At 42.9% G+C, this 21784-nt stretch overlaps 2 protein-coding genes and 1 non-coding gene across 5 annotated transcripts in view; 1 reads left to right on the forward strand and 2 right to left on the reverse strand.

Annotated features, from left to right (window-relative positions):
* The window catches only part of RBPMS (RNA binding protein, mRNA processing factor), a 191057-nt gene that overhangs the window by 141965 nt on the left and 27308 nt on the right, over positions 1 to 21784 (forward strand). The window lies entirely within an intron of this gene.
* Positions 1 to 21784, reverse strand: part of GTF2E2 (general transcription factor IIE subunit 2) — a 188033-nt gene that overhangs the window by 73486 nt on the left and 92763 nt on the right. The window lies entirely within an intron of this gene.
* LOC126008296 (U6 spliceosomal RNA) lies at positions 4572 to 4678 on the reverse strand. The gene has a single exon (XR_007495634.1). It is a non-coding gene; the product is annotated as a U6 spliceosomal RNA (small nuclear RNA).

The raw sequence follows: 21784 nt of genomic DNA on the forward strand, positions 1-21784 counted from the left end.
TGTTTTCAGGCCAATCAAAATAGAGTCCTGGTATCAGCATCCAAAAAAGCATCCACAACTTGGTTTTGCAGGAGGAACCACACCCACCAGTATCCAAAACTTATATTGGCTCTGTGCTCAGATGTCACCCCTGGTTTCAGGATACCATATGCATTCAGGATACCATATGCAGTACCTGGAATTAAGCAAGGCGTGACCATTTAGAAGTCAAATATGCCTTAGCTCTATTATCTCTTGGGTCCAACAACTTGCTTTATAGTAATATTTCCTTTCCCACCTTTGGTCTTTTTTCCAACTGAAATTGTTCAGTACCAGATCCACAAAATTGAATTCATTTATGTCTCTTAGTATCTTCATTGGTTTGTTTTGCTTGCTTTGGGACCACACGTAGCAGTGCTCAAGGCTTTCTCTTGGCTCTGTTCAAAGTGTCAACTTTCAGAGTAGTACAAAGCATAGGAATTGACTATTTGTGTGTCTTTTGCTTGTGCCCCCTCTAGTAAATTTAAACTCTTGACCAGCTCCAAAAGGCCTGGTTCACCTGTTTAGCTGAGATGCCCTGGGTGAAGCTGTGTGTTGAAGAGATGTTTGTGCTCTTCTCTTTGTGATGCTGAGACTGGCTAAAACTGGGCCTCCCTGCTAAGGGAAAGGTCCCCTAAGCATCACTTTGCTGACCACATTAATCTTTATCTTATTTTAACTTGATTTTCTTCAAGTTTCTTTAACTTTGATTTTCCTCAAATTTGTTGACTCCCTCCTCGATGTAGTTACTTCATTAAAGTGCACTAAAGAAGAACACAGTGGTGATCACACACTGGTTGGGTGGGGTTGTTTGTTTTGTTTTGATTTTTGTTTTTTAATTTCTATACAAGGTTATCTGAAATTCACCAAGCTCAGGTTCTCTTTTGCTGATGCGCAGAGGACCATATTTAGACCTGGGGATTAAAACCAGGTTGGCTGTATGCCAAGCAAGTACCATAGACCCTGCATTACCTCTCTTGTCTTCTTGTTCCTTTTATTTTTTCTTTTGTTTTCCTTCAGTTTGACATGTGATAAATTTACAGGGTATCTAAGTGAATCTAGTCAAGTTTTTCTGATGTGTTGGGGAGCAAGTGGACTCAACATCAGCTTGTTTTGTTTTTGGGTGTTTAGAGGGGCCCATATTCAGTAGAGCTTACGGCTTACTCGTGGTTTTGCCCTCCTGACAGGCTCAAGAGACCATATTGAGGCACCAGGGATGGAACCCGGGTTTTTTATATGCAAGACTAATAACCTACACTCTGTATATCACTCCAGCCCAGCATTATTTTGCTGAAAGGAAATTAACAGCACTGGCTCAGTGAGCCCCCCCCCCCTTATAAATTTTGTCTCTGCCTGTTCTCCAGTATATAATATTGTTTTGGGAGTATATTGAATATTTTTGGCTATTTGACCAGAGGAGCTGTAAAAGAAAAAAATTTATTGAGATATCATAAGATACAGAGCTAAAAAGTTATTAATAGTTAAATTTTATTCTTTGTTCTAACACCCATTTCTTCACCAATGCTCATTTTCTGCCACCAAATCCCCAAGTTCCCTTCTCATCTCTCTGCCATCTCAGCCTACCTTTATGTAGACACTTTTTCTCATCTGTACCTGTTTGCCTCTCTCTACCCCATTTCATCTCTTGCCCCTGTTTTTCTTTTAGGCATCATTCATATCAGTTTACTTTCAGCACCCAGTTCTTGTCAAGAGTGATTGTTTTTAACTATTATTGTCCCTTCTCTGTCCTTACTGTATAAATGCCCCTTTTCTGTTGTCTTTGGGTATTCTCATACTATAGTTGTTTGTATACTGCAAATGAGTGTGATCGATCATTCTTTATCTGACCCTCTGACTCAGTAATACTCCATTCATGTCTATCCGTATATAAGCAAATTTAGTGACTTTATTTTTCCTAACAACTACATATAAAATTCCTTTGTGTAAATGTACCAAAGTTTCTTTATCCACTCATCTTGAGTTGTTTCTAGATTTTAGCTATTTTCAATAGTGGTACAATGAAACTTAGAGTGCAGATGTCATGGCTGGAGCGATACCTGCACAGCAGTAGGGCGTTTGCCTTGCACATGGATAGCCTACCTGGAATAAACCCTGGTTCTATTCCTGGCATTCCATATGGTCCCCGAGCTTGCCAGGAGGAACCCCTAAGCGCTGCTGGATGTGCCACCCCCCCCCCAAGAAAAAAAAAAGGAGTACAGGTACCTTTTCTGCATTGTGTTTTAGGGCATATTGATAAGAGCAACATCAATGGAAGCTCAATTTCTAACTTTTTTTTTTTTTTTTTTTAGGAAAATCCATATTATTTTCTAGAAAGGCTAGACCAGTCAACATTGCTACCATCAGTGATGAGAGTCCCCTTGCCCCTGCATTCACACCAGCACAGGCTGTTCTTTGTGTGCCATTCTGTGTGATGTGAGATAGTATCTGATTATTGTTTAGATTTGCATCTCCTTGATGATTAATGATACAAATTATTTTTCATGTGTCTTTGGCCATTTGTATTTTTTCTTTGAGTAAGTAGCTGTTCATCTCTTCCTGTTTTTATTATTGTCCGTATATTTTCTCTTAAATTTATTTATTTATTTATTTTTGTTTGTTTTTTTGTTTTTGTTTTTGGGCCACACCCGTGACGCTCAGGGGTTACTCCTGGCTATGCGCTCAGAAGTCGCTCCTGGCTTGGGGGACCATATGGGACACTGGGGGATCAAACCGCAGTCCATCCAAGGCTAGTGCAGGCAAGGCAGGCACCTTACCTCTAGCGCCACCGCCCGGCCCCAAATTTATTTATTTTTGGTTTTGAGGCCACACCTGGTGATGCTCAGGGGTTACTCCTGGCTATGTGCTCAGAAATCGCTCCTGGCTTGGAGGACCATATGGGATACCGGGGGGAATTGGACGAAGGTCCATCCTAGGCTAGCGCAGGTAAGGCTGATGCCTTACTGCTTGCACCACTGCTCCAGCCCTTCTTTTAAGATTTTTTTAAATTTTATTTTATTGAAACCAGTGGTGTCTGCAAAATCTTCATAGTTGAATTTCAAATACATGGTGAATCAGGGCCATTCCTCCCTCTGCCAATGATCCCAGAGTGTATTCTATACCAAGACACTTTGCCCCCTGGCCTACCTGTATAACAGGCCCATTTAAGTTTAGATTGTTAAAGTTTAGATCTCTTGATTCTATTGTTGACTTTGGCTTGGATACTTAGTTCTGTTCTTTCTTTCTCCACCAGTGCACTTGATCATGGCCCCAATCCGGGCGTGTGTGTGTGTGTGTGTGTGTGTGTGTGTGTGTGTGTGTGTGTGTGTGTGTGTGTGTTGTTTTTGTTTTTTGTCTTTATTCTTAATTTTAGAGAAAAATGCAGAAATAGGAGGTAAAAATAAAGTAACCCATGTCCCAAGGTTCTATGAAAAAGGCAGGAGCCTCTATGTAAAGAATAAAAAAGAAAAAAAGAATAAAGAAGAAAAAAACAAAGGGGGAGAGTATGTGGCAGGGTGTTTTGTTTTTTTTTGTTTGTTTGTTTGTTTTTGTTTTTTCTTTCTTCATAGGCACAGCAAAAGGTGGGGAAAATAAAAAGGAAAACCTTTGGTCTGAAAAACAGTGATGCCTCACCTATGAAGCATCCTGTCATAAGACCAACAGAGTCCAGGCATACTAAGTTGTCCAACCCCAAAGTCTTTCTTCATGTTCCCAGTTAAAGTTCTTCTCTCAATCACAGTCAGGTTTCTGTAATTAGAGATGTTGAAGTTGGGGTATCACTAAGCGTCTTCTGTTTTCATCTCACCATTAGGTGGCGATGCAGGAAAACCTGCCCTGAAAGCAAGTTGTTACTATTTCCAAGTCATCAGGGTGTCATATGAAAACCCACTCTGGAACAAGTCCGGGCCAGGATAGCATTAGGGCCTTTTCCTGTAGAAGTTCGATTCTTGGTGCTGATGCAGAAAACAATGTCGGTTCCAAAGATGGGTTCCAGGGTTCGGGGGTGGTAGTGTATGGTCATATCCTATCCTCTGAAGCCTAAGTCAAGTCACTATAATGTTCACGGTGAAAGGCCCCACTGCAATATAAAATTTATGAGTTCCTATCTATATTAGAGAAGAACTTTCGGTGTGTAAGATTTCTTCTACATTTCTCCTATGTAAAAAGGAACAAAGCCACATGATATTACTGTTGCATAGGGGAGTAAAAATAACAAGCTAAACAATCCCTATAACCTTGTTCGAGCATGAACTCAGATGCCAAGACAAACTTAATCTACTAGAATTTCCTACGAAACAAATCCTAAAAAGGGATGAGGAAAACTACATCTACATAAGGAAATACACAAATATACCTATTAATGAAATACATCTAAAGAAATATACAAAGGAGATATACATATCACTTTTAAGTCTTTTGAAATAGTCTGGGGGGAGGATTCTTCCCATTTTTTTGATGGGGTTGGATGGTATTTTCTTAAGCATATATAAGTATTTAACGAGAGTGTTTCTCTAAGCACTCTAACCAGTGCTTAGATGTTAGCTTTTTTTTTTTTTTTAAATATGGAACACTTCACGAATTTGTGTGTCATCCTTGCGCAGGGGCCATGCTAATCTTCTCTGTATTGTTCCAATTTTAGTATATGTGCTGCCGAAGCGAGCACAGATGTTAGCTTCTTATCAGATGGGTATTGGGTGAATAATTTCTCCCATTCTTTGAATGGTCTTTGCATCCTGGTCATTTCCTTTGAGATTCGGGAGCTTCTTAATTTAATGTAATCCCATTTATCTATGTTTCCACTTGTTTGATCAGTGGAGTTTCATCCGTGAAGATGCCTTTAGCTTCAATGTCATAGAAAGTTTTGACTATGTTTTCCTCCATACACCTTACAGATTCAGGTCTGATAGATAACATTCTGGTTTTACATTTGTGTATAGTATTAGGTCTGAATTCATTTTTATGTATGTAAATGACAAGTTTAGAGGAACTTTCGTATTTACAGAAAAACTGCTTTTTACAGTTACATTGAAAATAAGCTTTTTTTAAATTGTTGGATCTCTTTAATATTAAACTAGTCAATAGAATAAATCAGTAGAATTTGTTATAGGATATGGATAGAATGACAGTACACAGCAGGTAGGGTGCATGCTTTGCAAGTTACCAACCCAGTTTAATTCCCAGCATCCCAATGGTCCCTCAATCCCACCAGTGCAGAGTCAGGAGTCAGCCCTGAACAGCGACTGGTGTGATTATTTCCCCCATACAAACACACATCAAAAGAATATATATCCAGGAGGGTAATGAAAAGAAATTCCATATATACTAATTTTCCTCAACAAATTAAAGTAGAAAAGGGACTTTTAGGGGCTAGAGAGATAGAACTGGCTTAAGGTGCTTGCCTTGCATATAATGTATCCTCTTTGATCCCCAGCCATGATTCCAGAGCACAAGAACTAGGAAAGGCCTCTGAGCACCCCCCAAAAATAAAAGCTAAAAAAGAAAGGGAACATCTAGCCAGCAGAATGTTCATCAAAAAGAAATAAATAAAATTTATCACAAGAAGAGTGCCTTATGAGTTATGTGTGTAAAAGAAATGTAGACTAGACTGAGCGGTGATACTGACTAGATGCTTTAAAGTAAGCACAGGGGGCAGAAAGTTAAATATTTGGATTAGTATGAAATGTTAGGTCTGTATCTGTGTGTGCCATTGATGGAGTATTCCTGGAGCTTGTCTTTTGCTTGTTTGAACACCTGAGCTGTGTCCCTGAAATAGAATGTATGGGAAGACATGCAGTGATGGGGGTAGGGTGGAACTGTTTGACAGTTTCTTTTTATTTGTATAAGCCCTTTAGTTAATTTTGTTTTTAGTCTTAAAACTTGAAGCTATTGGAAATTCGGTGACTTTCTAGAATAAGTTACTAGATGGATTTGTTTGGATTCAATGACTTTTCCCACCAAAAATTCTAGACACTTGAGTCTGAGGTTCAACTTACCTGACTTTTGTCAGGTGATTTCTGAAGAGCTGATAGGCTAGCATGCTCCTAGCACAGTATATAAGGTGATTATCCCCTCTTTTTCTTTCCCATTGAGGTTATTATCCTCTGGTAGAAGACTTGCAGGGGTGTGAATTCTAATTTGGCAAATAGGATGCTTGCTTTGCACTTTATGTGTTAAACACAGGCTTAACCACATAATATCCCATGAACTGTGCCAGGAGTCATCCATGAGCATAAAAATCAGTAGTAAACATTGAACACTGCTGGGTCTGACTTAACTGCATATAACGAAAATTAGTTACTTTTAAAACAGCTCATTCAAAGCACTATGATTTACAACCTATTCATGTGGGGTTTTATGCATATACCATCCCAGCACTACATCTTTCCCCAAGTGTCCACTTCCCTTTACCACTTCCCCGTATTACCATGCTAAGCTCATTTCTGTAGATAAACTCTCATGTTACAGATTTTAATGTTTATGAATAAATTTAATTTCTTATCATCAATACTAACCATTTAATTTCAAAATGTTTTTCCTGTTGTACTTTTTTTAACTGATACAGCTATGTAAAAAGAATGATGTTGGAAGGGGAGGTATTCTTGGACCTCGCCTGCTGGGCTCAGGGTTGCTCCTGGCTCAGTGCTGAAGGGACCATAAGTAGTGCTGAAGATGAGCTGGGTCAACAGTGTGCTAGGTCCAATCCCCAAACCTGTACAGTCTCTTCAGCCCCTATCAGGCAATTTTGACTAGTACCATTTATTGCCAGTAATTCAAGTATTCATCCTTTGATTGAAGGAGAAGCTATTAATTCTGTTTTCTTATTTTTTTAATGTGTGTGTCATGGTCCCCCCCCCAATAAAATGTATCCCTTTACAATAAAAAAAACTAATAGAGTTGGTAAGAAAAGAGCTTATAAATTACTTTGCTTTCACTATTACCATTTATGTGTAGGTGTGTGTGTGTTTTAAATATAACACTGTGATTTACAAAGTTGCTCATAATACAGTTTCAGCATTTGGTGTTCCAATACCAATTCCACCACCACTGGGACCTTCCCTCCACCTTTGTCCCTTGTTTACCACCCACCCACCCACTCCTGCCTCTGCCCCAGTAGCAGGCACAACAAGTTTATTTCATATTGCTTGTTACAATAAAATGGCAAATGAGGGGCCGGGTGGTGGCGCAAGAGGTAAGGTGCCTGCCTTGCCTGCGTTAGCCTTGGACGGACCGCGGTTCTATCCCCCGGCGTCCCATATGGTCCCCCAAGCCAGGAGCAACTTCTGAGCGCATAGCCAGGAGTAACCCCTGAGCGTTACCGGGTGTGGCCCAAAAACCAAAAAAAAAAAAAAGGCAAATGAATCATAAAAGCATCACATTGAGGCTAAAGACTTAGTACACTATGCAGAGCCTAGCCCTTACACATATATTTTATGCAAAAGATCAAAGTTTAATCCCCAGCACTACTGGGGGCATCCCACACACAGCATAGAGGGAGGAGTAGCCCCTGATTATTGCTACCCCCATCCCCAAAACCACACGTACAAATAGTACTAAAGGTTCCTAATAAATATTCTTGTAGTATTGTTAGTCACACTATTTCCAGAAGAGACCCTGTTGACACTCTTAATTTTGATTCCCCAGTCATACATAGGGTTCCAAATATTGATTATCATTAGTTAGAGCAGTTCATTCATTATCTGATCCTCTGTATTTTTCTTTTCTTTTTGATTTTGGGGCCACACTTAGATATGCACAGGAGTTAAGCCTGTGTTTATTCTCAGGAATCACCCCTGGTAGGGCTCGGGATCATCTGGGATGCTGGGAGCTGAATCCAGACTGACCACCTGCCTGCAGGGCAAATGCCCTCCCTACCTGCTGTACTGCCTTCTCTAGTTCTTGTGTGTGTTTTTTTTGTTGTTGTTTGTTTTTTTGTTTTTTCAGAATAAACATTTTACCCAACTTTTGAGGCTTTTGAGTCTTAATTTCAAACTTTACTAATGAGGTTACTGTTTTTGTAGCACCATCTCCTGTTCCCTTTTTTAAAATTATTATTCATTTTGGGGCTACACCCAGCAATACTCAGCATTCAGGAATAACTCCTGGTGGTATTTAGGGAGCAATAAAGCATATTGGGGATTAAACTCAGGTTGGCCACATGCAAGGCAAATAACCTTCCCACTGTTATTCCCTCTCCCCTCTTGTACACTTTAAAGACCATTTTGAACACCAAAAGATACCAATGCTGGGATTTCCTACGAACATTCTGTGTTTAGACCATCATTTCACCTAACATAACCACTTTTCTTAACACTCCTCTCTTAATTTATTACTGACTATATTTATGGAGAAATTGAATCTAGATGTGTTTGATAAACTTTGTCATTGAAAGTTATTTCAGAAACTTATTTTATAGTAAACAGTTCTCAAAGCTTGTTTAATATAACTTCTTTTCCTAAAATAGCAATTTTTTTTTACTTTGGGCAAATAGTTACTCCTTAAAGGTTGAACTAAATTTGAGTGTAATATTTTTTCATTGAGCTAAATTTAGCTATTAGCAGTCAGCCATGTCTAAGTGAACTTTTAAAAGTCTAAAACTTACTGGCCTCTCCCAGGACTTAGACCATTATTAACAAATGCCAAAAGAGATGTTCTGTACCTACCTAATCACCTTAAACACATACCTTGTTTCAATATCCAAAACACACAACTTGTTTTCCCTAATCCCCTTACCCTGTCTTCTCTAAATACAGAAGTACACACCCTGTTGTAACCCCCTTATATCCTACCTGAATGGGTTGATACCTTACTCTCCCCTAATATAAATATGCCTTTCCTACCTAAAAAAATTGGAGTTACTCTCCAAGTGGCTGGTGGATGCTTCTTTATGAGAGCTCTACTGACCTGAAATCCAATTTTACCAGTGATTTCTACATCCAGCAACTCTGACCTCACCAGCGACTTCTACATTTTGGAATCTGACCGTACTAGCTTCATTTATAACTGGTACCTGAACAGGAACCCCGGGGACCCAAGAAGACCCCCAACGACAGGAGTGACTTGACCCTCTGGTAGATAAGTAGCATGACGGCCTCTTTAAGCTGGATTGAATGTGCCATGTCTTTCACTGAAACGTCACTGCACATGGACCCCATTCTGAATGTCTTCATGTTGCTCTGGTCCATTTAACTGCATTTCTCGCTCTGGACTGTTCTTGCCAGCCTCTCTAGAGATTCTCCCATTCACATGCCCCAAGAGAGGAAGGGTACCTTCCTGGTGGTGGTGAGTTCTCAATCTAAAGGTCTTTCCAGAACTTAAAATTTATTGTTCACTAAACCAGAGAGACTCCTATCTCCCAAGGGCAATGAGCCACTTACTCTCTCTGCAAACTCAGAGTCTGAAAACAGCCTGACCTGAAATATACCTGTACCCCAAGCTAGTAGTCAGAGGGACAAGTTAATGCTGCCAATCCAAGCCCTGGGAACTGTCAAATGATTCAATGTCTGGAAAGGTTACGGATTTATCAACAGAAATGACACCAAAGATGATGTCTTCGTTCATTGGACAGCTATTAAGAGAAACAGTCTCAGAAAGTTTTTGTGTAGCATTGGAGATGGGGAGAGAGTATGTGTGGAGTTCAATGTTGTGAAAGGAGAGAAGGGTCCAAAAGGTACTAATATATCTGGAACTGGAGGGGTGCCAGTGAAAGGTAGCTGATAAGCTCCCAATAGACATAGGTTCTGCAAATTAATCCCCTGGCCTTGCTCAGCTGCCCCACCACCTATGGTGGCAGAGGTCCCCCACAGGTGGGACTAAAGCAGGCAATGAAGAGAGTGCTGAAGACTGATCAGGGTCCCAGACACTGATAATCCACTGCCTTTCTTCTACCAAAGGTGCTTTGTGTGAGGACTTCGGCTTCTCAATCTGTAGCAGTTTATCAAGGTCACTGATTGGGTAGAAGTCAAAGAGGAAGCGCCATTTGAGGGGGATCAACAGTAAGGAGATGAGTGGGGTCCTGTGTGACACACACTGCCACCCCAAGATTCCAGCCCAGGAACCAAAGGCCATTCCGTCCCAAACAACCTCAGCAGCCTAACAGTAGAAGGAGAGAATGGACGATCCTATCTCAGTCAAAGCACAACTTGAGAAACTGCTTTCAGAATCTCCTACAACATTCTTCTAGGTTAAACTCTCAATTCTATTTGCAACAGTCATGATATTGCTGGTTAAACTGTGTGTTCTACCGGTATAGATTGTAATGCTATTCGTTGGTTCTTTGCTCCACTGCAAACAGATAATATTTAGTGATTTAATATTAGTTTGCACAGTTCCAGGGAAATGCTTAATGTTAGATTTGATGTCAGCTATCCTAGTGAATATTTCTCTTTTTTTTTAGTGAATATTTCTTAATTGTTGTAATGTTTCTGTATATTATTTAGCAACTATTCTCAATATTATTTCTGCTAAAATGACCTCTAGTGTCTTTGTCCACAGAAGTTGATGGAAAAGGAACTTGTATACTATAAATTCTTTTTTTTTCTTCAAGTTTTTAACACTTTAATCCGTCTGCCAACCTGATTCCCCAGCCTTACTATAAATTCTTATTACAGTTCTCACTAGAAGAATACCTTAGCAAACTTATTTTCAAGCTGAATATATCTGCAGAAATGTTCTTGTGATTTTGTTTAGGGAAGTTTATGAAAAGGGTCTCAGATGTTCTAGACTCATGGTGCTCTGTTAAGATTGTTTAAGAATTTTCAAATTAAGTGTATCTGCAGAAAGGTTCTAATGTTTTAGAGAAGAATGTTTGTGGGAAAAATGTGATATGTATAAAACGAGCTTATGGAAAAAGCTGATTGGTTTGAGAATGATGTATGCACAATCCAACCTATGACAGTTTTACAGCCAAGTCTTCCTTAGCTACAACAAACAGTAACAGGCTTAAAATCTACTTATCACCTTTACTTGCCAGTAAAAGTTATTTTTTTCCTTTTATTATCCCAAATTTTGCTGCATCTATGCAAAAAAATACCTGCCACACCTGGCGATGCTCAAGGGTTATTTACTCCTGGCAATGTGCTCAGAAATTGCTCCTAGCTAGGGGGACCATATGGGATGCCGGAGATCCAAACCGAGGTCTGTCTTGGCTCTGCGTCAGCCACATGCAAGGCAAATGTGCTATTGCTCTGGCCCCCACTTTGATCTTTTAGATAGACATTCACCTTTTTCTTAGAACCTTGGGCATGAACTACTTGGTTTTACCTTATTTCTGCATTTTTTTGCTGTAAATTAAGAAGGGGAGGGGGGTGTAGCTAAACAGCTTAAGCACACACCTTGCTTTCCCTAATCCCTTTACCCTTTCTTCCCTAAACACAGAAGCATATACCCTGCTATAATCCCCTCTCACAATGGCTGACAAGAGTCCACACCTTACTCTCCACCTTATCCCCCCCCCCAATATAAATATTCCTTTCCCACCTAAAATAAATGGAGTTAACTCTCCCTTAGTGGCTGGTGATTCTTCTTTATGAGTGCTCTACTTGCCTGAGATCCGACTTCACCAGTGACTTCTATATCTTGGGATATGACCTTACCAGCTTCATTTACAATGTACTAAAACAGGGGTCTCAAACTTGTGGCCCTGCCCTAGAGGAATATTTTTTTATATTGTTTTGTTTTAGTTGTTTGGGTCACACTCCCCAATGTTCAAAGCTTACTACTGACTTTGTACTCAAGGATCACCCCAACTTTGTCTCTTGCGGCCCACAGGTAAATTGAGTTTGAGACCCCTGTACTAAAAGGAAATGTGATTTTTGTTTTTTGCTTTTTGGGCCACACCCGTTTGATGCTCAGGGGTTACTCCTGACTAAGCGCTCAGAAATTGCCCCTGGCTTGGGGGGACCATATGGGATGCCAGGGGATGGAATCTTCCTTGGCTAGCGCTTACAAGGCAGACAGACACCTTACCTCTAGCGCCACCTCATCGGCCCGGAAACGTGATTCTTTTTTCACACACCCCGTCTCTCTCTCTCTCTCTCTCTCTCTCTCTCTCTCTCTCCTCTCTCTCTCTCTCTCTCTCTCTCCTCTCTCTCTCTCTCTCTCCCTCTCCCTCTCCCTCTCCCTCTCCCCCTCCCCCTCCCCCTCCCCCTCCCCCTCCCCCTCCCCCTCCTCTCTCTCTCTCTCTCTCTCTCTCTCTCTCTCTCTCTCTCTCTCTCCCTCTCCCTCTCCCTCTCCCTCTCCCCCTCCCCCTCCCCCTCCCCCCTCCCCCCTCCCCCTCCCCCTCCCTCTCCCTCTCTCTCTCTCTCTCTCTCTCTCTCTCTCCCTCTCCCTCTCCCTCTCTCTCCCTCTCTCTCTCTCCCTCTCTCCTCTCTCTCTCCTCCCTCTCTCCTCCCTCTCTCTGTCTCTCTCTCTCCCTCTCTCCCTCCCTTTCCTTCCCCCCAAAACCCTCCTATAAAGAATTTAGAATTATCCTGGGAAACTCAACCCTGCATCTTCTTATCTATGTACTTTAAGTATTTTCTGATATATATACAAATGTAAACGATGTCCCTTCAAAGTTCACTGACTTCCTCTCCAAAGTCCTCTAAAATTCTGTAGTATAACACAAGCTGTCAGATGAAAGTGCAATTTTATGCATGAGAAACATTAAGTGCTTTAAAATGATTAAATGGAACCACAGAGCTTTTGCCCTTTCCCAGTTTCTAGGAGGAATTATGTTAGCACTTTAAGTGACTTTAATTAGATTTTAATTCAGGAGAAACTCCCATTTTGTTTTGGGGTGACACCTAGAGTTGCCTTCCTCCTGGCTCTAGAAAGAATTGGGCTGGCCACATGCATCTGGGGAACTCGCTGAAGGACTTTGGATGGTGAATTCTGAAGTAGAGAAAAGGCATTTGGTGTGGCCCAGACTTAAGGCATGGAGGTGTATGGGTCTAAGAACAACTCCTGAACTGGCCTTCTCAGCTCCTATCCTGACTGCCTCTCCTCTCCCTGTACTACACATGTGTGAAATAGATTGATTTCCCCCTCGCCCTTAGTCTTCGATGCCCTTCAGTTGTGGATTAGCAGCCTTGTTTTGCTAAAGCAATGTTTAAAGCCACAGCTCCTTGCCAGGCATCTGAGCCTTGCCCTCTGGGTGGCATCTCACCTCCTTGGCACTGCCCTTGGTCACCTCAATTCTGCTCTTCTCCTGCCCAGCCCCAGCCTCTGGAGAACTCCTGCAGTAGTGTTTGGGGCCTGGGAGGCCAGGCAAACACATCAAATCCTCTTTGCCTCTGGAGCTTCTGTTTGACATGCCCATTGCCTCACTACATGTTCAGCCCTTTTTTGGTAGGTCGTTGTCTGTCCTTCAGAGATTACCTTGAATGTCTTCTTAGCAAAGCATGCCCTCCTGGGCTGGTGCTGCTGTGGACATGTATTTACTGGAAGCAGTTACTTCTCCAACTTTCAAGACTGCGAGCTTCTTGAATCATAAGGTTGAACACAGTGTTGAATACACTATTCAATAAATGATATTTTTTCTTTTGGGGGAAGGATTTTTCCAAGCAGTGCTGTGGGAAATATGGGGCCACTGCGAGGTCACTAAGCCACCAGAGCCACCTCAGATGTATTGTGAAGAGGTGTAGACGTCTGCAATCCAGATATCTTTCCTTCTGATTGCAACATGTGTGCCTCTTATTCTTGAACCAGTCTTGACTCCTTAAATTTATTATTACCTATTTTCACTTTGGAGCTATACCTGGTGCTCAGGGGCTGAGGTCTTGTGTAGGCAAGAACTGTAATAGTTCTTTTTTTTTTTCTTTTTCTTTTTTGGTTTTGTTATTGTTGTTTATCTTTTTCTCAGGGTTTATATATATATATATATATATATATATATATATATATATATTTCTTAAAAGTGAAGATTAGATTTTCAAGCTTGGTTTTACTTTTAATACCTTAAAGCCTAGGAAGTCCCAAATTGGTTTTTATATTAAATACAATCTTAGGAAACCTTTCTGAACTGTGGGATTTCGATCAGTGGTTTTCTGCAAGCTTTTCCCCTACTGTGGCTCCCCTTTCTGACTTGGACCTTTGTTTTAAGTCTTGTGCCCGTGGTTCCCCATTTACATGATTTTCACCTGTGTCTCTGTGGAATATCCAGGGACACACAAGGGACCATATGGCCCCAGTTGAGAAATGCTGATTTAGACAGATTCTACTCTCAGCAAGGAAGGCAGGTTTGAAAGTAGCTAGATGCATCCCTAATCTGCTCATACCCAGGAGAGCTGGGTGTTTGAGGGGCTAAAAGGAAGGTCCCAGCATTGTCTATCTTCTGGACAGCTGGAAAGGAGTAACAGGACCAGAAGGAGCTCAGCAGTTAGACTTTGAGATATAGTCAGTGTGTGAGGTATTTTCTCGCCCAGAGAAAATAAACGGATGATAAGAAATGCACCCCAACATGGCCAGAGTGCTTTGTGGCAAAAGTCCTAAAAAGGGCATGTGAGCTGCCATTCCATTGAGGACTCTTGGGGTTACCGTTCCCATGGCTGCCCCCACCTCGATATATTTCCAGTCAGCCCATTTGGATTTGATTCTCATCTAAAGATACTTCAGTGTGGGAACAGAAACTTTCTGACCAGAGTCTGAGATAAGTCACTGTAGGTCCTCGGGCAGGCTTCTAATGTGTTCGCAGGTACTAAGGAGTCTGGGGTGGGTTCCAGCTTACACTTGATGAGTGGGTTTGATTTCCCCCATCCCAGTTATCGTGTCTGAACCAAACATCACCGGCTTTCAGGAAAGGTCCAGAGACAGTGCTACAGTTTATCTTCCATCTCTGAGACTTGAAACTGCTATCACCTGCACCCCAGAGGTGGTGGTTCCCCCCCCCCCAGCCTCTTCCCAACCCCTGCACCTCACCCAGGCATCGGCTGTATCAGAGACATAATTGGAGGCATTCAAGAAGAGAGGTGGAGGTGCTGGAGGTGATGATGAAGGCAGGAAGCAGGCGGGTTGCTCGGAGATGGGCAGAGAATAGTCTGCAGGCCCTTCGATTGGTTTCCATTATATTACCAGTATTCACCATTTACTTGCAAGCTTTCTATTTTCCTGTTTGAGGACCATGTCCTGCCTTACTCTGAGATCCCTGGCAGTGCTGGGTGGCCTTATACCCCAGCTCACTTCTAGAATGTTCATCTTTATTTAGTGACTGGCTGCCCTGTTTAGTACAGACCGTCTGAGCAGTAGAATTGTGCTCCTCCTAATAGTCCCTCCGAGATTTGCTGTGGGATTTAAGTGGAGAGGTGTGGGTGGCCAGTGTTATATGGAATGTGTTCGATGAGGTGGCGGGTTCTCTTTCAAGTGTTTGCATTAGCGGTTTGGGTGGGGAATGAGGATTAACACTGAGGTTTGCTGGCATTTGGTCTGACATGAGAGCTGGTCAGACATGACCTGTTTGGCCTTTGGGCATCTTCAGGTGTGAGAAGTAAAGCTGAGGAGAGTATTAGCAAGATCATTAAAGGCTTTTTGACAAACTTCTGTAATCCTGGTCTATTATATAAATAAAATTACTATCAATGTACAAATGAAGGCTGAAGTGTGGAATGTTTTCATTTGCATTTATTTTGGCATATGAGCCAAACAGGTGCTGCTTGGGAGGTGCCAGGATTTGAATCTGGTCCCGCCCCCCTTATCTGCATAGCCTGTATTCATTCAGCCTGTAGACATTTTAAAAAGTATTCAAGGGGGTCCGAGAATTAGCATGCCTTGCATGAGCGCTGCCGGGTGTGACCCAAAAACCAAAAAAGAAAAAAAAAAGTTTATCCAGGATCAAAATTGCAAACTGCTTAGAAACCAAAGAAAGGTCACAGAGCCCAACTTGGTTCAGGTGTTTGTTGTTTTTAAGCATCTTTATTGAGATCTGTCATCCCATATATTTGGGGTGTAGTGTACTTTATTATTCTTGTGGTAAAGTGTCTGGCACATTTGCCAATCTTTGTTGATGGTGGTGTTGAGACCCAGGGTCTCATTCGTGAAAGGCAGGTACTTATTTTAATCATTAGCTTTGTCATCATCCCAAACAGAACCCCCACTATTAAGTGATGACTTCCTTTCCCACAGCTCCTGTAAGTCTTGAATATGCTGTTTCCATGTGTTTGCTGATTGGAGAGGAAATATCTGGAATCGTTGAATGTTTGCCGTTAAGGCTACATCCTCTTTGTATGTTTTATTTTTGTTTGGTTTGGGTTCATCCCTGGCAGCAGCTCAGGGGCTACGCAGTGCTGAGTGTAGAATTCAGGACTCCTGCAAGCAAAGCTACTAACACTCTGGCATTTTTAGCCATTTCCCCAGTCTCTTAGCATGTCTTTAAAGTTTGCCATTTTATGACATGCTATAATTCCATTTCTTTTCATGGCTGGCTGTCCATTGTATGGATTTTGTGTTTGGAGTACTATTTTGTTAAGCTAGTTAGCGACCAACCCTGATCTCTTGAGATACTGCCACCTTTTGCTATTTGCAGAGCCAACTTTTAACTGAAATATCCATTTCATCTTAAACTGGGAACTAACCCATGAGGGACTGTGTAGGTCAGACCACGTTACAGAGTAATTCTTGCTGTATTGGCCTTTTGTAGCACACACAGTAAACTGGCAGACCTGGTTTTGGAATGCAGGTCTGTGGAATATGGACTGAGAGTCAGAGCTATGCGGCCTGCCTCCCTGAGACTTCCATTGCTACCTGCATTTTTCAGGTTTTTTTGGCATGTAGTAATCCGTAGACATGTTATTAGGTGTCTTTCTTCTGTATGTTTTTATTTTTTTTTCTATTTTTCTTTTTTTTTTTTAATTTTCTTCTGTATGTTTTTACTGATTTGCATCTTAGCAAGGTGGAATTAGGAAAATTTTTAGTCTTCATATTGAATGTGTTCTCTTTAGACATTTTTTTTATTGAGGTATTGGGTTCTACACTATTGTTAATAACATTTCCATGCCTCATTCCAACGCCACACCCATCTCCAGAAAGCCTGCTTCTGTGTGCAACATCCACCTGCGTGCAACATCACCCCCCCTCATGTAAAGATTCTGTAGACAAAATCTTATATTTTTTTTTATTTTTTTTTTTTTTGGTTTTTGGGCCACACCCGTCGATGCTCAGGGGTTACTCCTGGCTGTCTGCTCAGAAATAGCTCCTGGCAGGCACGGGGGACCATATGGGACACCGGGATTCGAACCAACCACCTTTGGTCCTGGATTGGCTGCTTGCAAGGCAAACGCCTCTGTGCTATCTCTCCGGGCCCGACAAAATCTTATTTTTATAGCATTGGAGGACAAGTTATTGGTGTTTTCTTTATAGCACTATGCTCCTTTATGGTTTTATATATTAAAATATTCTCCCTTTAAAAAGAACTATGAAAACAATATCATGTTCTAGTAGAGATTTTGAACAATTGAGAATCAAATATCAAAATTCCACTCTCCAAACACCATGACCATCATGTTGAATATTTGATATGAGAAGTTTTCTGAATCCCTTACACATTACTGTGTGTGTGTGTGTGTGTGTGTGTGTGTGTGTGTTCGTTCTTCAACTAGTTTCCAAATAGAGATATTTAATCTTGAAATACTGACTTACCAAGGATGCAGAGCCAAGAAGTGTCTCTGAGCATTGTGCTTATCCTAACTCTGCAGAGGATATGGAATTGTCACCCACTTACTGTGTTAACATTGTTCCATGTGTGTGCACACAGATTTCCCATCCTCATATCCAGTGCTGGTGGGGATATGCCATTGTTTGTACAGAGTTTGAACCAATCTCTCTATTTGAACAGCAAGCCAATCTCCCTCCATTAAAAAACAAAACTGTTGGGCCCGGAGAGATAGCACAGCGGCATTTGCCTTGCAAGCAGCCGATCCAGGACCAAAGGTGGTTGGTTCGAATCCCGGTGTCCCATATGGTCCCCCGTGCCTGCCAGGAGCTATTTCTGAGCAGACAGCCAGGAGTAACCCCTGAGCACCACCGGGTGTGGCCCCCCCCCAAAAAAAACAAAAAGCTTCCTGATCACTTGTGATACTTAACCAGCAAGCCAGCTCTAGCTCTTGGGGTTCTTATTCGTCCTTGGAAGGCTTAAGCAGGCCTTTCTTACCCAAACAGTTCTGGAATAGGCTCCCTCAGAGGTGGGGCAGCCCCAGGAACTCTTGGGTTCCACGCCTGCTTACTAAACCCCACCCAGTTTCCCCTCCTCATACAGGCCTCCATAGAGGTGGAAGAAGACACTCTGACAGCTCATGGTGGTGGTGTTTCGTTGTTGTTTTGTTTTGTTTTGTTTTGTTTTTTGAAGTTTGAAGGAAAACTAAGTCATCACAAACCTGGGATCTTCTGCCAGTCTAAAACATTGCATTTTCTCTTGGAGTTTGGTGCATCTGACCAGGTTAGGTTGCCCTGTGTATTCACATCCCAAACAGGAGACCAGTCTCCAGGAAGGGGGGTGGGGTGGGGTGGGGTGGAGGGAGAGACTGTCAAGATCTATATACTTTATTTCTTGCCAAGTTTTGACTGTTTATCTTACTGGAAGGTCAACAGTGTGACTATTAATCTCCCGCACAATTGAGATCTGGGCTTTTTGTTAAGGTTGTTTTTTAAACTGAGACTCATTCTTTCGGAGGCACAGAGGTGGAGACAGGAGGATAAAGTCCCACTTGCCTGAGTGAGGGTTGAGCCTCTCTCACCCCCAGAGCTGCTGGAATTCAGGGCCACAGTGGAGGCAGGAAGGGCACTTCACTGCACTGCCTGGCACATAAGCACAGAGATGAACTTGCCCCATCCTTTTCTAGTTCTATATGTCTGAGCAGCTTCTCAACTGATTCCTTCAGAGAAGCTGAGGAACAGGGTAGGATTTGGTTCCCTCGTTAGAGTAAATAATCTAATTTCAATAAGTGAGGCAGAAGAGATGATTAGGATAACTCAGAAATTTCATCCATACCTTCTCTGTCACCACCCCTTTCCAGATCACCTGATCAGTAACTAAAGGCTTCACCAGCCCACCTACCCACCTTTATCCCCCGCCTTCCTCCCTCCTTAACCTCTCTCCCCCTGTTCAGGCAGTACCAGAAATCAAACCCAGGCTTCCTGTGTGTGAAGCACAAGCTCGACCTGTTGATCACTCCAGCCCGAGATATGTTGAATGTCCTCTGCCCTGGAAAGAGAAAGCACAATTATTTTTTAAAATAAAAGTGTGACCCCCACCCCCTACTGTTTACCAAAGTATTAATTTCACTGATCACCCATGTACCCTTGGTAAAAAGAGCTCAACAGTAAGTTTGAGGAGCAGAAGAATGAGGCAGGGAGCGTTCAACAGGCAGAGCAGCTGAGTGCACACATTCCAACCGCACCACGCCCTGCTGCCTTCTCGCCAGTCAGGCCCAGACCGTGAAGTGAACCAAGAACCAGGAGATGTCTTGTAAGGAGGACAAATTTCCAGGGGCATACAAAACCCCTGCTGCTGTGCCTCACCTCCAGTAATTGTGGTTGAGCCAGCAATATCAGAGAATCCTCTGCACACACCTTTCTGCATCTCCACCCCTTACCTGCTTTCTGTGTGCACAGAGGTGATGGGGGGAAGCTTTCCTCTGGAGAAATTAAGGCTCACAGAAATAGGCAAATTGTTAAAGGTTTGTTTGCCTGGCTAGAATTGCTACCCTGTTGTAACACTCACACATAGTAGGCCTGCTGGCTCAGCTCTTGTCCAAGTCCTCCAGTCACCACTGGCTGACCACCCAAAGAGCATACAGCCCTCCTTGCAGTTTCCATATGGTAGTTCTCATCTCCTTTGTGGCCTGCCACCTTGAAATGCTTAAGGATTTGCACTTCTCAAGCATCTTATCTTAACTCCTTGGGACCTTGTAGAAGACCCACAGTTCAGTTAAATAGGATAAGAAGACCCTGCAGGGTCAGAGAGATAGCATGGAGGTAGAGCATTTGCCTTGCATGCAGAAGGTTGGTGGTTCAAATCCCGGCATCCTGTATGGTCCCCGGAGCCTGCCAAGAGCAATTTCTGAGCGCAGAGTCAGGAGTAACCCCAGAGCGCTTCCAGGTGTGACCCAAAAAAATCTTTTAGAAGCCCAAGAGGCCCAAGGCTGCCTGTGGGGCCTGGCTGCCGGGTGTGGCCTTGTGAGTCCCCCCACCCCCAAGTTTTCCTTGGCATGATGGGGGGGGGGCATGTCTAGGTTCAACAGTCATTACTGTGGGAGTGCCCAGGGGGTATGTCCAAGTCCAACTGCCATACAACGAATGCCCCTTTCTCCATGTTACAAGAGATTGAGTGTGGTTTGAAATGGTTCAATGTCTCAGAGGACTGTTGTGGTGCCAAGATTCAAACCATTGTCACAGCTGCACACACACATGTCTGGCAAGTGCTGAATCTCTCTCCAGCCCTGTTGCTCTCTATTTCCTTTTCCTCTTCCCTTCCCTGCCTGGGTTGGTACTGTTGCTGCAGTGACTGGAGATTGCCTGCTCAGCTGCAGCACTCGCTGTAGTTCTTACGTTCACACATCAGCTGTGGCAGCACCAACTGGGAAGATGGACGCACACTCAGCTATTCTTTGTGTTTCTTCTCCCCTCCCCCTTTTTTCTTTGTTTGTTTGTTTGTTTGTTTTGTTTTTAGCCATAGCCATTGGTGCTGAGAGTGGAACTAGGCTTCCTGCACTTAGCCATGGAGCTCTGAGTCTCCCTGTTGTTGTTCACTGGAGACTGTTCAGTTCCTTCCTCCATCTGTGAACTCCTTAGAGTGTGCTGGTGGAGTTAGTCCTCACTCTTCTCGCCTCTGGGAGAATGTGGCTCAAAGGCAGGCAGATCTCACTAGGAAACGTTTCTGGCAGTGGGTTTTACTGTGCATTCAAATTGAAATGATGCTCGCCAGATTATAAAATTGAGTGAGTTCAGGATTCATATTTGGAGCAGATGAAAAAAAGAAGAGCAAGTTCATGGTTGTGTTCATGCCAGCAGCTCTTTGACCTGCAGACAAAAAATTCAGGTCTTGAGGTGGCTGTGCTCCAGGGGTAGTTTTTGAACTCAGTGGGGCAGTACTTTGCCCTTCCCCATAGCCATCAGTGCTGTGATGAGGTTTGTTACGAAGTTTTGTTACGATGATTTTCCTTATTTTCTCTTCCTCCCTTCCCCTAAACACCGTCCAGGCTGGGCAAGGAACCATCTCCAAGAACAAGCTACTCCTACAGTGCTCGAAGCTTCTGGTCTAGTTGTATCCTAGCTTTGGTCATGGTTTAGCCTGAGGTTACACCCATTGTCCAGCTCCGTACCCCAAGCATCCAGGTTGGGAAGAAGAGGTTCCTACCAGCATACGGTTAGGATGTTGTTAAGAGCCCCAAGCTACCTCAATGAGGAAGGAAAAATGGGGCATTCACAAATTCCTCCTTTATTTTTAGCTTTAAAAATGCAGTCCAGGGGCCGGAGAGATAGCATGGAGGTAAGGCGTTTGCCTTTCATGCAGGAGGTCATCGGTTCGAATCCCAGCATCCCATATGGTCCCCTGTGCCTGCCAGGGGCAGTTTCTGAGCCTGGAGCCAGGAATAACCCCTGAGCACTGCCGGGTGTGACCCAAAAACCAAAAAAAAAAAAAAAAATGCAGTCCGGATGGGGCCGGGTGGTGGCGCTAGAGGTAAGGTGCCTGCCTTGCCTGCGCTAGCCTTGGACAGACCGAGGTTTGATCCCCGGTGTCCCATATGGTCCCCCAAGCCAGGAGCAACTTCTGAGCGCATAGCCAGGAGTAACCCCGGAGCAT

The sequence above is a fragment of the Suncus etruscus genome, chromosome 4 (genome assembly GCF_024139225.1).
Source record: "Suncus etruscus isolate mSunEtr1 chromosome 4, mSunEtr1.pri.cur, whole genome shotgun sequence".
Classification (NCBI taxonomy): Eukaryota; Metazoa; Chordata; class Mammalia; order Eulipotyphla; family Soricidae; genus Suncus; species Suncus etruscus.